The sequence below is a fragment of the Neoarius graeffei genome, chromosome 10 (assembly GCF_027579695.1).
Source record: "Neoarius graeffei isolate fNeoGra1 chromosome 10, fNeoGra1.pri, whole genome shotgun sequence".
In the NCBI taxonomy this organism is placed as follows: Eukaryota; Metazoa; Chordata; class Actinopteri; order Siluriformes; family Ariidae; genus Neoarius; species Neoarius graeffei.
Genome location: NC_083578.1, coordinates 92,487,511 through 92,502,730, shown reverse-complemented (window position 1 = coordinate 92,502,730; position 15,220 = coordinate 92,487,511). Strand labels below are relative to the sequence as shown.

At 42.4% G+C, this 15,220-nt stretch overlaps 1 protein-coding gene across 7 annotated transcripts in view; it reads left to right on the top strand.

Moving 5' to 3' along the window:
• The first annotated feature begins 3,341 nt into the window (after window positions 1–3,341).
• dennd2da (DENN/MADD domain containing 2Da) overlaps window positions 3,342–15,220 on the top strand; it is a 52,427-nt gene continuing 40,548 nt past the window's right edge. For 2 of the 7 annotated variants that reach the window (XM_060932656.1, XM_060932654.1), the window contains exon 1: window positions 3,342–3,636. The gene's annotated coding sequence lies outside the window, so the exon portion shown is untranslated. Of the gene's footprint in view, window positions 3,637–3,713; window positions 3,790–4,152; window positions 4,395–12,094; window positions 12,154–15,220 lie in introns of those variants that run through there. The other 5 variants (XM_060932657.1, XM_060932655.1, XM_060932658.1 and 2 more) reach the window with 4 other exon arrangements.

Here is a 15,220-nt window from a genome sequence, read left to right as displayed (position 1 = left end):
TACCACAGAACAGTAAAACATTTTGCTGAAAACTAGAGAGTTGATAACAATGAATAAAGGTGATTTGTCGAAAAGGTACCTTATCCTACTTATCATACAAAGTTTAGCCATTAGATCAGATGCTAATGAGTCAATATGTTGGCCGAAGGTCAGACCCTTGTCCAATATGACACCTAGATCCTTTACGGAATCTTCAACTGTGAGATCTTTCTCTAGGAATGTTAGAGTAGGGATCAGAGTCTGAGCAAGCATCCTTCAAGAACCAAAGATGCAGAACTTGGTTTTACTGGGGTTTATAAGTAACCCATTCATGCAGCACCAGGAAGCAACCCGCAAAAGATCTGACTTGAGGTCCGCAACTCCAACTGTGGCGTCTTTACCCGGAAAGGAGAGACAGTTTGGAGTCGTCCACGTAGGATTCTACATTGCAGATGTTACAAACAGAAGGCAAATCATTGATATAAAAGGGGTCCCAATATTGAACCCTGGGGGACACCATGACTCACAGTTAGTAGGCTAGACCTGGAACTATTTATGCGCACAAACTGCTGTCTGTCTGTGAGGTAGCTTCCAAACCAAGACAGGGCCTCTGCAGAAACACCAAGGGCATTGAGCTTGGTCAACAGGGTGTTATGTTGAATGCTGTCAAATGCCTTACTCAGGTCTAGCATCAAAACACTAGTCACTTTTTTCTCACCAACAGCCCTTAACAGATGGCTGGTAAAAAGAAGACCAAGTGTTTCTGTTGAATGAAACTGTTTGTTGCCGCTCTGATGGATGGACATCTTGTTGTTTGAAGTCAAAAAGTGGACAAGCTGGTTGTGGGCAATGCGTTCCAAGATCTCAGATAAGACTGGTAGTAATGATATCGGGCGGTTGTTGCTAGGTTCTTCATGATCGCCATCCTTAGGGTGAGAAACCACCTCTGCTATTTTCCAGTCCTTTGGGAAGCAACCTGACATAAGAGAGTTGTTAAATATCTGAGTAAATACATGCAGGATATGCGGCAGGCAAGCTTTGATCACGTTAATGCCAATCCTATCGTATCTGGGAGCTTTGTTGTTGGGCATTCCGATGATGATATCCTTGACTGTATCAGGTGAGACGCGCTCAAAGATGAACTTAGGCAATGCGTCGTCCTCAACAGGCTGAGAGGAAGAGAGATCATGAGCAGTCAAGGGGCAAGCAGGTAAACCACAGTCAATGGCTATCTTCTTTGCTCTGGTTGCAGCTGTTCCACCAACGGAAACGAAGTACTCATTGAAGGCATTAGCGACCTCTAGAGTGTCCCGAGAGTACTGTAAGTTGGAGTTACCATACTGGTTGAGGCATCGATGAACAATTTTCCATACTGATGATTTGAAAGAAAGAAAGCAAGAAGAAAGCACAACTTTATTCATCACACACTTGTGAAATTTCCTTTCTGCATTTAACCCATCTGAAGCAGTGAACACTCACACGTGAGCAATGAGCACACACACATATCCAGAGCAGTGGGCAGCCATGCTAACAGCGCCCAGGGAGCAGTTGGGAGCCTCACTCAAGGGCACCTCAGCCCAAGGCCGTCCCATATTAACCTAACCTGCATGTCTTTGGACTGTGGGGGAAACTGGAGCACCCAGAGGAAACCCACGCGGACACGGGGAGAACATGCAAACTCCACACAGAAAGGTCCTCGCTGGCCACTGGGTTCGAACCCGGACCTTCTTGCTGTGAGGCGACAGTGCTGACCACTACACCACCGTGCTGCCCACGGACTGATTAAGTCAAGTCGAGTTTATTTGTATCGCGCTTTTAACAATAAACATTGTCGCAAAGCAGCTTTACAGAATTTGAACGACTTAAAATATGAGCTAATTTTATCCCTAATCTATCCCCAATGATGAAGCCTGTGGCGACGGTGGCAAGGAAAAACTCCCTCAGACGACATGAGGAAGAAACCTCGAGAGGAACCAGACTCAAAAGGGAACTCATCCCCACTGGGTGATTAGAGGCGATTTCCTCTCTAACATGTTTGGACTCGGTTGCTCTGATCTTAGACTTGACATCTTGTCTTAGGATTCTGTAGGCCTCCCAGTCAGAGGGATGCATTGTCCTGCGGGCGTGCTTCAACGAGTCATCACGTTTTGACATCAGTTCTTTAATATCTGCAGTGATAAAGTAATTTCTTATATTTGGCTTTGAATGATTTGATAGGCGCGTGTTGATCCAAAATTTCAAAGAACAGCTTGTTAAATGACGATATCTGTTCATCAATGTGGTCGAAAATACTAACAGTGTCCCAGGGAGCTTCTGAGATATCCTTGCAAAAGGCTTCAGTGTTAAAATTCTCAGTGTTAAAACTGTGAGTAGTTATGGTAGGTGGAGCAGATTTCGGATGCTTCGGGGTTAAATTACAGAATACCAGAAAGTGATCACTTATCGTAGTCTGAAGTATGTTGCTTTGCTTAATGAGATCCTTATTCGATGTGAGAATAACATCTATTAGTGACTCAGTGGTTTCCGTGACTCTCACGGGCTCAGAGATCAACTGACTGAGGTTCAGCATAGAACACAAATCACCGAGGGCACAATATTCCGGTTTGGTAGGTGAGTGAGAGCATGTTGCAGTTGAGATCACCTAATATGATGATGTCCTTTCCAAGCACAGCTGCTTGAGAATAAGTAGACACCAGGTCACTTGTGAAGCTAGGGTTAGGGGGGTAGATTAATTGCAGTTCAGAAGGGAAATTCCTTTAAACCCAGTGCCATTGTGGATGAAGTCGAGTGGCAAGAAATACTCACAGAGGGAGGCGGAAGAGAGAGAAGAGGGAAAACTCGTTCAACTTGCCGAACCGAATTAATGTCCAAACCGGATCACCGTGAAGTCGGTTAATCACCTCAACAATCACCAGATTTCAACATAGTGAGGGTTTCTGTGACGTTCTGGAGCTCAAATGACTCGAAACTCAGGACTTGGGATTCCAGACAGGATTGAAGTTATAAAGTTTTAAAGGATTAAACCGGTGGCTCTGACCCTTATACAGCCTTTAATATGATTATTACAGCTTTATATTATGATTCTATCAAAAATAAAAGCGTAACATGACAGTTAAGTGTGTGTTTAATTTTTAAAGCTTGATGTTATTGAGATGAATTGTGCTGTATAATGTGAGTGTAATGATTTGGACACTGAGGTTGAACTGATGATGATCCACTTCCATGACTTGTTAGCAACATTAGCTTTGTGTGATTATTCAGGAGACGTTCAGTTCTGTTTTTAGAGACGTCAAGTTCACTTGAGTCTCAAAGTCCATGTCGGTTTTCCCTTAATGTGAACACTTCCTCATCGAAAAGAGAAGCAGCTGCCCTCTCTTTCACACACACACACACACACACACAAGAAAGTCATTGAATAGTGACAGGGGACAAAGACGGAGCAGTGAAACTGAAAGAAAGAGAGAGAGAGAGAGAGAGAGAGAGAGAGAGAGGAAGCGAATTCTGACGCTGTGTGATGAAGTGAAGGATTTTGGTGCTACAGAACACAAATGACAAATTGTTATAAACACAACAGGAGCAGACGAACCGGACGGATTTAAACACACACACACACACACACACACACACACTCCAGTTCTCTGAGGACTTTGCACTGAGGTGAGTCCCTTTGAAATACTGTTTAATGCTCATTCAAAATACTGCTTTGGTTTTCAAGTCTGAACACTCACACACACACACACACACACACACACACACACACACACACACACACACACACACACTCAAGTTCTCTGAGGACTTTGCACTGAGGTGAGTCCCTTTGAAATACTGTTTAATGCTCATTCAAAATACTGCTTTGGTTTTCAAGTCTGAACACTCACACACACACACACACACTCACACACACACACACACACACACACACACACACACACAGAGGAATGCAGCAGGTGCTTCTCAACTTGTTGTGGCTGGTCCTCATTAAGAAAGACCACAGAAAGTGTTTAGCTCAGTGATAAGAACCGGTGTGTGTGTGTGTGTGTGTGTGTGTGTGTGTGTGCTTTATAATGTTCCTGTTCCTTCTCCCGACACTTAAAAGGTGTTTATGGACTGAAGATTCCGAGTGATGAAGTGTTTCAGGTGTTATTTTTGTCCCGTTCTTCCTGTAAACAGGTCTGAAGGTGTGAAACAGTTCGGGGTCGTCACTTTTCATTTCTAAATTCTCCACACATTCTCTATTGGGGTCAGAGGAGACACACCCTCTTCTTCCACAGCCACGCCTTTGTAATGTGAGCAGAATGTGGTTTTGCATTGTCTTGTTGGAATCTCCCTGGAAAAGACGTCGTCTTGAAAGCAGCAGATGTTGCTCCAAAATTTCAGTGGACTTTTCTGCATTAATGCTCCATCACAGAAGTGTAAGTTACCTTCACCAAGGGCACTGACCCAACACCATACCATGACACACCCTGGCTTTTGGACTCGTTCCTGTAACAGTCTGGATGGTCCTTTTGGTCTTTGGTGTATGAGTCAGTTTATTTGCAAGGCACTTTTAACAGCAGACGCCGTTACAAAGAGCTTTACAGAAAAATAAAGCTCATTCTATCCCAAATAAAGGGATTTATCCCTGATGATCAAGCCTGAGGTGAGGGTGGCAGGGAAAACTCCAGTACGAGTATCTGTGAGTGTGTGGGAGTGTTTATCGGTGTGTATCAGTGTGTACTGTGTAACCTGTTGGAGTGGTTTTGAATTTCAACTGACAAAACCTCCCTGAAAAACTTTCACTTTGAAGGACATGAGGATTCTAGAGAAAATAAGTAAAGACGCACACACAGCGAGAGTAAACAACTTCCTTTTGAGTGAGGAAGCAGAAATAAAACAGAAACTTAACACCTTATGTTCATCACTGAGGCGTGTGAATGTTTTTGTATGGCAAAGAAGGGGTGTGTGTGTGTGTGTGTGTGTGTGTGTGTGTGCACTGTTGGGTGTGTCTTTGAACTTAAAGTCATGCTCTTTAGAACTTTAGATCTTTCTACAGCCTTCTGACTGACAAACAGTTTTTCAGCTCCAGAGTTTTTCTGGAAGATCCTGTCAGGTTCACTCGGCTTTCTCGATGAGTTAGAGAGCGCGATTAGTGGCGATTGTTGCCATGGCAGCAGGATGAGAAGAGTTCTCTATGCCCGGCCACAGATTCCAGCTCCTCCTGTAGGATTCCCAGACGTTTTCCAATCTGAGTATGAGATCGGCTCTTTACAGCAGGTCCTGGTTCTGCCCCGAGGTCTCTGTCCAGTGGAACCTCAGACCGCTGCTTTAAGTCTACTGTATTATTCATTATTTGCACTACCATTCAAAAGTTTGGGGTCACTTTGAAATGTCCTTATTTTTGAAAGAAAAGCACTGTTCTTTTCAATGAAGATCACTTTAAACTAATCAGAAATACACTCTATTGAGGTTTTTCACCTGACGTCACAGGGTCACGTGACGCCCCGGTGTCTGCCATTTTGAAGGTCAAGCTAGCTAATGTCAACAACATAGCTAGTATGTTACTGTAGCAATGTTTACGTTCAGTCATTTGAATGACTGTTAAAACCTTTCAGTCTCAAGTTTTTCCTTTACTGTATTTACTAGTTTACTGAGCTAGCGCGCTCGGGCAGGCCGGGAACTAGCGCGCGCCGGAGCGTGCTAGCTCCCGGCTTGCCCGAGCGCGCTAGCTCAGTAAACTAGTAAATACAGTAAAGGAAAAACTTGAGACTGAAAGGTTTTAACAGTCATCCAAATGACTGAACGTAAACATTGCTACAGTAACATACTAGCTATGTTGTTGACATTAGCTAGTGCTAACAGCTAGCTGCTAGTACACTGCTACAACACAGACACCGACCCTAATAATACAGTTCTTGGTCATTGCCTGGTAACAGCAAATTTATAATGGGCCATGTCTCAACAGACTAAGAAGTTATTTCAATGACATTTAATAACATTTTGTTTATCCTGAGGACCGAAAGTAAATGAAAATGTGAACAAACCTTAGCTGTAATAAGATGCCAACCACCGGCTCCAGGGACGACCCACTGATGTAGGCATGTTACCCAGCCTGACACAAAATATTTGTAGGCATCCAAATTCTTATATGCTTTCAGATCAATACCTGTGTATGGCGATGGGTTTTTAACGACATAGGTATACAGATCATGTGGGATACAGATATACAGGTATACAGATCTAGCGGGAGTCGCCATTGTTGTGACCGCCAAAATGGCGCCATCTACTTGTCGACATGGCAACGGTCACGTGGTTCGAAAACCTCTATACATTGCTAATGTGGTAAATGACTATTCTAGCTGCAAATGTGTGGTTTTTGGTGCAATATCTCCATAGGTGTATAGAGGCCCATTTCCAGCAACTCTCACTCCAGTGTTCTAATGGTACAATGTGTTTGCTCATTGCCTCAGAAGGCTAATGGATGATTAGAAAACCCTTGTACAATCATGTTAGCGCAGCTGAAAACAGTTGAGCTCTTTAGAGAAGCTATAAAACTGACCTTCCTTTGAGCAGATTGAGTTTCTGGAGCATCACATTTGTGGGGTCGATTAAATGCTCAAAATGGCCAGAGAAATGTCTTGACTATATTTTCTATTCATTTTACAACTTATGGTGGGAAATAAAAGTGTGACTTTTCATGGAAAACACAAAATTGTCTGGGTGACCCCAAACTTTTGAATGGTAGTGTATCTCACTGTGCTGTTTGTTTGTTTAACGCAATCTGCTTTCGGTAAACATCAGAGCCTGCGATTACATCCGTCTCTCACCCTTACACGACACAAACTGTCAACTGTCCAACAAGTGAGTAGACTAATAAACTGTTTTAACTCGTTTTATATGAAACTGTGGTGAATATTTCTGTAAACTGTGTTCGTAAATAATCCCATGTTACTTTTTAAAAAAGAAATTAAAAATAAGTGCAGGATAAAAATCCATCTGTCTTTTGGAAATAAAAAGACAGATTTCGTTGTCTGGTGGTCAGGTGTTTATGAGATACGTTGGCTTGCAGTTACAGTCAGGATCCCCGTGGGGGGATGCGTTCATCACTCATATGTACATCATACGGTCCAAAGTCATTGAAAATCAGGTCGATGCGTTACCACATTCTCTGAAGTATGAGGCTCCACTCTGCGCATGAGGAGCTCCACTATAACTGTGTCCTACACACAACTTTCCCGAACTCTGACCTTTCCCATGATTCATTGCTGCATCACAGCGGAAGCCTGGATTTTTCTTCCACTCCACTGTGTTGACATTTGTGGCTAATGCTAACTGCGAGGTACAACCCCAATTCCAAAAAAGTTGGGACAAAGTACAAATTGTAAATAAAAACGGAATCCAATAATTTACAAATCTCAAAAACTGATATTGTATTCACAATAGAACATAGACAACATATCAAATGTCGAAAGTGAGACATTTTGAAATTTCATGCCAAATATTGGCTCATTTGAAATTTCATGACAGCAACACATCTCAAAAAAGTTGGGACAGGGGCAATAAGAGGCTGGAAAAGTTAAAGGTACAAAAAAGGAACAGCTGGAGGACCAAATTGCAACTCATTAGGTCAATTGGCAATAGGTCATTAACATGACTGGGTATAAAAAGAGCATCTTGGAGTGGCAGCGGCTCTCAGAAGTAAAGATGGGAAGAGGATCACCAGTCCCCCTAATTCTGCGCCGACAAATAGTGGAGCAATATCAGAAAGGAGTTCGACAGTGTAAAATTGCAAAGAGTTTGAACATATCATCATCTACAGTGCATAATATCATCAAAAGATTCAGAGAATCTGGAAGAATCTCTGTGCGTAAGGGTCAAGGCCAGAAAACCATACTGGGTGCCTGTGATCTTCGGGCCCTTAGACGGCACTGCATCACATACAGGCATGCTTCTGGATTGGAAATCACAAAATGGGCTCAGGAATATTTCCAGAGAACATTATCTGTGAACACAATTCACCGTGCCATCCGCCGTTGCCAGCTAAAACTCTATAGTTCAAAGAAGAAGCCGTATCTAAACACGATCCGGAAGCGCAGATGTCTTCTCTGGGCCGAGGCTCATTTAAAATGGACTGTGGCAAAGTGGAAAACTGTTCTGTGGTCAGACGAATCAAAATTTGAAGTTCTTTATGGAAATCAGGGACGCCGTGTCATTCGGACTAAAGAGGAGAAGGACGACCCAAGTTGTTATCGGCGCTCAGTTCAGAAGCCTGCATCTCTGATGGTATGGGGTTGCATTAGTGCGTGTGGCATGGGCAGCTTACACATCTGGAAAGACACCATCAATGCTGAAAGGTATATCCAGGTTCTAGAGCAACATATGCTCCCATCCAGACGACGTCTCTTTCAGGGAAGACCTTGCATTTTCCAACATGACAATGCTAAACCACATACTGCATCAATTACAGCATCATGGCTGCGTAGAAGAAGGGTCCGGGTACTGAACTGGCCAGCCTGCAGTCCAGATCTTTCACCCATAGAAAACATTTGGCGCATCATAAAATGGAAGATACGACAAAAAAGACCTAAGACAGTTGAGCAACTAGAATCCTACATTAGACAAGAATGGGTTAACATTCCTCTCCCTAAACTTGAGCAACTTGTCTCCTCAGTCCCCAGACGTTTACAGACTGTTGTAAAGAGAAAAGGGGATGTCTCACAGTGGGAAACATGGCCTTGTCCCAACTTTTTTTGAGATGTGTTGTTGTCATGAAATTTAAAATCACCTAATTTTCCTCTTTAAATGATACATTTTCTCAGTTTAAACATTTATGTCATCTATGTTCTATTCTGAATAAAATATGGAATTTTGAAACTTCCACATCATTGCATTCCGTTTTTATTTACAATCTGTACTGTCCCAACTTTTTTGGAATCGGGGTTGTAGATAAGATCAAAGATGACTCAAATATAGTTTGACAGGTCCGATTTTCTGACGTGCTCTGGGGATAATACGATCAAAGTGCTCCACCCGTCTACATCGACCTTCCGACTTTCACTTACCTGATGTTTCTGAGGAGAGACTGAGAATGAAACAGAACACACAGATACACAGATATACAGATACACACTTCAGGAATACACACCTGTACTTCACCGCCAGATTCCCATCTGCCCCTCTCCTACCTGCCCCTTACTCACTTCCACCTTACCCACCTGCCCCTCTCCCGCTGCCCCTCACCCATCTGTCCCTCGCTTACCTGTCCCTCGCCTATCTTAAACAATGTATACCTCACCAGTTACCCCTCAGCCTCTCCGTACTCCTGCAGAACCTCCCACTATAAAGAAGTGAAAGCGGTTGGGGGCGTGTCTATAATATAACTGACAGGAGGGATTTAAACACAACCAAGCAGTCCAGCACTGTTCCAATAATTTACACGATTTATCATCTGTAAACGTCAGAACAATGTAACTACTGACCACTGCACCTGTAATGACACAACCACACGTCTGTATATGGTCTCCAAGCCACGCCCACTCAGACCCACCCACATTTCCACATATGGATAAACAAGTCACTGACCTTCACTGCCCTGTAATGTTAATAATTAACACTGGTGTGTGTTACAGCTGCACACAGCGCCCTCTAGTGGGGATTACTCAGTGTGTGTGACAATATAAAGGGGGACTCAGTAGATTTACTAGTGCATCTCAAAAAATTAGAATATTGAGAAAAAGTTCAATATTTTCCATCAGTTATTTAAGAAAGTGAAAATGTTATATATTATAGACTCATTACACATAAACTAAAATGTTTCAAGCATTTTTCTATTTTAATTTTAATCAGTATGGCATACAGTACAAAAACAAAAAAAATCTCAAAATATTATAATATTTCATTTCGAGTTTGAGTAAAACAGTATGAACACAGTGTATCTCTCGGTCTAGTTCAGTACACATAACCACAATCATGGGGAAGACTGCTGACTTGACTGTTGTCCAGAAGATGATCACTGATGCCCTCCACAAGGAGGGTAAGCCACAAAAGGTCATTGCTGAAAAGGGTGGCTGGAAAAGGTGCACAAGCAACAGGGATCGCCGCAGTCTTGAGAGGATTGTCAAGAAAAGTTGATTCAAGAACTTGAGAGAGCTTCACAAGGAGTGGACTGAGGCTGGTGTCAGTGTATCAAGACCCATCACGAACAGACATCTTCAAGAAAGGGGATACAACTTTCGCATTCCTAATGTCAAGCTACTCCTGAGCCAGAGACAATGTCAGAAGTGTCTTATCTGGGCTAAGGAGAGAAAGAAATGGACTGTTGCTCAGTGGCCCAAAGTCAGATGAAAGTACATTTTGCATTAAATTTGGAAGTCACGGTTCTAGAGTCTGGAGGAAGAGTGGAGAGGCACAGAATCCAAGGTGTTTGAAGCCCAGTGTGAAGTTTCCACAGTCTGTGATGATTTGGGGTGCCATGTCATCTGCTGGTGTTGGTCCACTGTGTTTTATCAAGTCCAAAGTCAACACAGCCATCTACCAGGAGATTTTAGAGCACTTCATGCTTCCATCTGCTGACGAGCTTTTTGGAGATGCTGATTTCCTTTTCCACTTAGCACCTACCCACAGTGCCAAAACTACTACCAAATGGTTTGCTGACCATGATATTACTGTGTTTGATTGGCCAGCCAACTTGCCTGACCTGAACCCCGTAGAGAATCTATGGGGTATTGTCAAGAGGAAGATGAGAAACACCCGACCCAAAAATACAGATATGCTGAAGGCCACTATCAAAGCAACCTGGGCTTCAATAACACCTCAGCAGTGCCACAGACTGATCACCTCCATGCCACACCGCATTGATACAGTAATTCATGGTAAAGGAGCCCCAACCAAGTATTGAGTGTATAAATGAATATAGTTTTCAGAAGTTGGACATTTCTGTATTGTAAATCCTTTTTTTGATTGATCTTAGGGAATATTCTAATTATTTGAGATACTGGATTTCTGATTTTCATGAGCTATAAGCCATAATCATCAAAATTAAAACAAAAAAGGCTTTAAATATTTCACTTTACATGTAATGAATATAGAATATATCAAAGTTTACCTTTTTGAATTAAATTATGAAAAAAAGGAACTTTTTCATGGTATTCTAACTTTTTGAGATGCACTAGTACACACACACACACACACACACACACACACACACACACACACACTAGTGTTGCCACCTGTCCCGGTTTTTCCTGATTGTCCCGGATTTTCATGGTCTGTCCCGGAAAAAAAAAAAAAAATCCGGGACACTGAATGTCCCGGTTTTTTGTACATAATGGGCAAAATGTGTATTTCAACTTGCGAGCCAGCTGAGAACCAGTTTGCTTTTCCGAGCTCGCCGTGCTAAGCGGAGCCACGTCATTACGTCGCTGGAATACGTCATTACGTCGCTGTATACGTCACTTACATCGCTGTATACGTCAGTTACGGCGCTACGTTTACATAAACTTTGGCGCGAATATCAAAGCAAAAACAACACGGAAGAAGCAGCAGCAGCAGCAACAACAACAACAATAATAATAATGATGGATGACTTCGCGTTTGTACAGCTGCTGCTTCTCATCGCTTAAAAATGGTGATCTTTCGCGGTCTTGTTATTGTTCTTAACAACTCCGCCCCCACCCCCACCCCCGCTGACGTAAGCGGTTCTTTCCTCTGGCCCAGCAGAGAGTTGGTGCTAGCCTGGAACCGGTTTTTCTGGCCCCAGAGCCAGTTCTTTGTCAGTGGAAACAGAAAACCCGGTTCCAAACTAAGCACTGGCCCCGAACCAGCCCTGGAACTGCTTTGGTGGAAAAGGGGCAATGGAGGATGCTTGGACTGATAAAAGAAACAGACTCTCTGTTGCAATGGTGAAGGCTGAGCTTCAAGTCAGGCTAAACTTTCAGTTGTCCTGTACTGAGTTCAAGACATTCATTGAAAATCAGCCAGGACTCATAGCAGCAGCAAAGAAAAACACCAAATATAAATGGAAGATTAGGTAAGGTTTTAGTGAATTAAATGAAATAGTGTAGTGTAGTACATACTCCTGTATGTACTGTATGTGCCCAGTTATATCAGTTACATGTCCTCCTATGTATTTGTTTAGCCAAGAGCAGCAAGCAGCAGAGGCACAGGCAAAGCACACACCACACTCTAAGCAATCAGGTAAGCTGTTTGACACTACACCTTACATTGTTACATTCAGGTATTCTTAGATACAGTGAAAAATTAGATTATTTATTTTTATTCCACATAAGCAAACAAACAGAACTTAATTATGTATTCCCCTTTTACCTGTGCCCACTACTGCCCCCAGGTGTCCACAACCAAAAACTGTTGGAAATAAACCAAAATAATGAAGACCTGCTATATTATGTAAAGCAATTAACTAAACAAATAACTAGCAAAAGCGTCATTTTTACTAATTAGAGCAATACAGTTTCAGCGTAGAAGGGCGATTTTTGTCTTGGGTTAGATGTGCGAAGGGCGCCGTTGCTTACAAGCAAAAAGGTCGATTGGATGGTCGAAATGTCCAGGATTTTTGTCAGACACAGGTGGTGGCAACCCTAACACACACACACACACACACACACACACACACACACACACACACACACACACACACACAATAGTACATCCTCACTGCATTTATAAACTTTTTCACTGAGGTTAACTGTGTAATTTTAGAATCAAGGAGAGATTGAATGGGGAGACTGTGTGTGTGTGTGTGTGTGTGTGTGTGTGTGAGAGAGAGAGAGAGAGAGAGAGAGAGGATAAAGTACAGCACTGACAGTAACCAGACAAGCAGTGACATGTCTGCTGAGGTCTCACACCCTGCTTTAACAGCACCTTATAAAGTAATGGAGCCGTGTGTGTGTGTGTGTGTGTCTTTTTTCTGAACACACTGTTAACCTGGAGAGCTGGTATTTATGATCAGTAATGTTTTCATTAAACCAGTTTTACTTTATCTGTGCAGGAAGACGGTCCATCAGCTTTCTGTCAGATTTGACCTTTTTTTAAAATTTGCATTCTATCAAATCAGACACCTGAATGTGCACACTGAAGGATTCTGGCAAGACTTCTACAAACAAACAAACAAACAAACAAACAAACAAACAAACAAACAAACAATAATTTGAGATCTTTCTAAACTCAGTCATGATGGTGAATATATGGGGAAGCCATGGCCTAAAGGTTAGAGAAGCAGCTTTGGGACCAAACGGTTGCTAGTTTGATTCCCTGGACCAGCAGGAATGGCTGAAGTGCCCTCAAGTAAGGCACTGAACCCTCAACAGGCTGTACGTTGCTCTGGATAAGAGCGTCTGCTAAACACCTGGAATGTAATATAATTAACTGTAAACATCTGTAATCCTCTGTCACTAGAGTTTTATTAGCTCGCCCACTACGGAGTAATCGGGGTGAGGGATTGTTTTCCGTCAGGTTTCTTTGTTTCTTTGTAAATGATATTCGGGGAAAACGGCTGGATCAATCTTCATGAAACTTTCAGGATAGATGGTCATTGGTCTCAAATAGAACATCCAACATTTTGAGGGTCGTCTGGTCAAGGTCACCAAAAAGGTCAAAATCGTTTTTGTTGTATCTACTGCCTCATATAGAGGCGCGAGCCACGACGTCATCGTGCTGTAAGAGTGTAAGAGTGAACAGTCGCGCATTGAACATACACGTGTTCCGATGAAAAAATGTCCAGTGAGTGAATACAATTCTGTTCACCGTTCGAAATAAATGGACGAAAGAAATGGAAATAAAGTGTAAAATAAGAGTGTGTGCTGGATCAGGTGGTGTTCTCTGAGCTGCTGAGTGATGAGTGTGGAGGTGATCATTAGGACTGTTCCTGCAGGGATGTTCTGCTGATATATCACACTCCTGCTCTTGGATTTATTTCAACACTCGTCATCTTCTCACTCACACATCCTCATATCAGTAATATATATATATTCCTGATTATTTCCAGGTGTCACAGTGAGAGTTTGTTTAAAGTCAGTGTTCTAAAAACTCAGTCACAGATGTTTCTACTAAAGAAAATCTAAACAGAGAAACTTTTCGACTTTACGTCACCAATTCTTTATCAGATCATCGTTAAAGCTGTTGTGTTTAAAGCTAAACCTTAATCACACACTGTGTTTTGTAACTACAACAAATATTTACACCACCATCACATCACCATGGCGTGTTTATGTCCTGACTCAGGGTTTTAAGCAGAGCGTTACACACCATGGTTCTGTTTCCTTTACCATCATCATCCCGAGTGTCTGCTCATCTTCACAACCTCAGTTCTGTCTGTTCTGGACTGAGTCATTTTGTGTTTTAACAAACTGCTCGAACTGGATCATTTACGATTCCCACAGCAGTGGGTTTGGGTTTTTTTTTCTGCTCAAACAGGAAAACGTTCTGCAGGTCAGAGATGAGCTCCATAGGGAACACAGCCTGCTATATATAAACCCCATAAACTCTGATCTCCACGTCCTGCACCAAAACACAGCAATAAATATACAGTTTAACCCTTTAGGGCCAGGTTACTGAGGCTCAGGGTCAAAGGTCATCAACTGCACTCCTGTAGAACTTTCATCTGAAGCTGTTATTTGTTTTTCACACACTAGAGGGAGGAGTCACCTCACAGCTGGATCATCAAATCCTTCTCTCTCTCACACACACTGCTTCACCTTCTTCACTTAAATAAACTATATACAGTGCCTTGCAAAAGTATTCATACCCCTTGAAATTTTTCACATTTTTCCACCTTACAACCACGAACTTAAAAGTTTTTTATTGAGATTTTATGTGATAGACCAACACAGAGTAGCACAGAATTGTGAAGTGAAACAAAAATGATAAATGGTCTTCAAAATTTTAAACAAATAAAAATCTGAAAAATGTGGTGTGCATTAGTATTCAGCCCCCTGCGTCAATACTTTGTAGAGCCACCTTTTGCTGCAATTACAGCTGCAAGTCTTTTGTGGTATGTCTCTACCAGCTTTGCACATCTAGACACTGAAATTCTTCTTTGCAAAATAGCTCAAGCTCAGCCAGATTGGATGGAGAGCGTCTGTGAACAGCAATTTTCAAGTCTTGCCACAGATGCTCAATGGGATTTAGGTCTGGACTTTGACTGGGCCATTCGAACACATGAATATTCTTTGATCTAAACCATTCCATTGTAGCTCTGGCTGTATGTTTAGGGTCATTGTCTTGCTGGAAGGTGAATCTCCTTCCC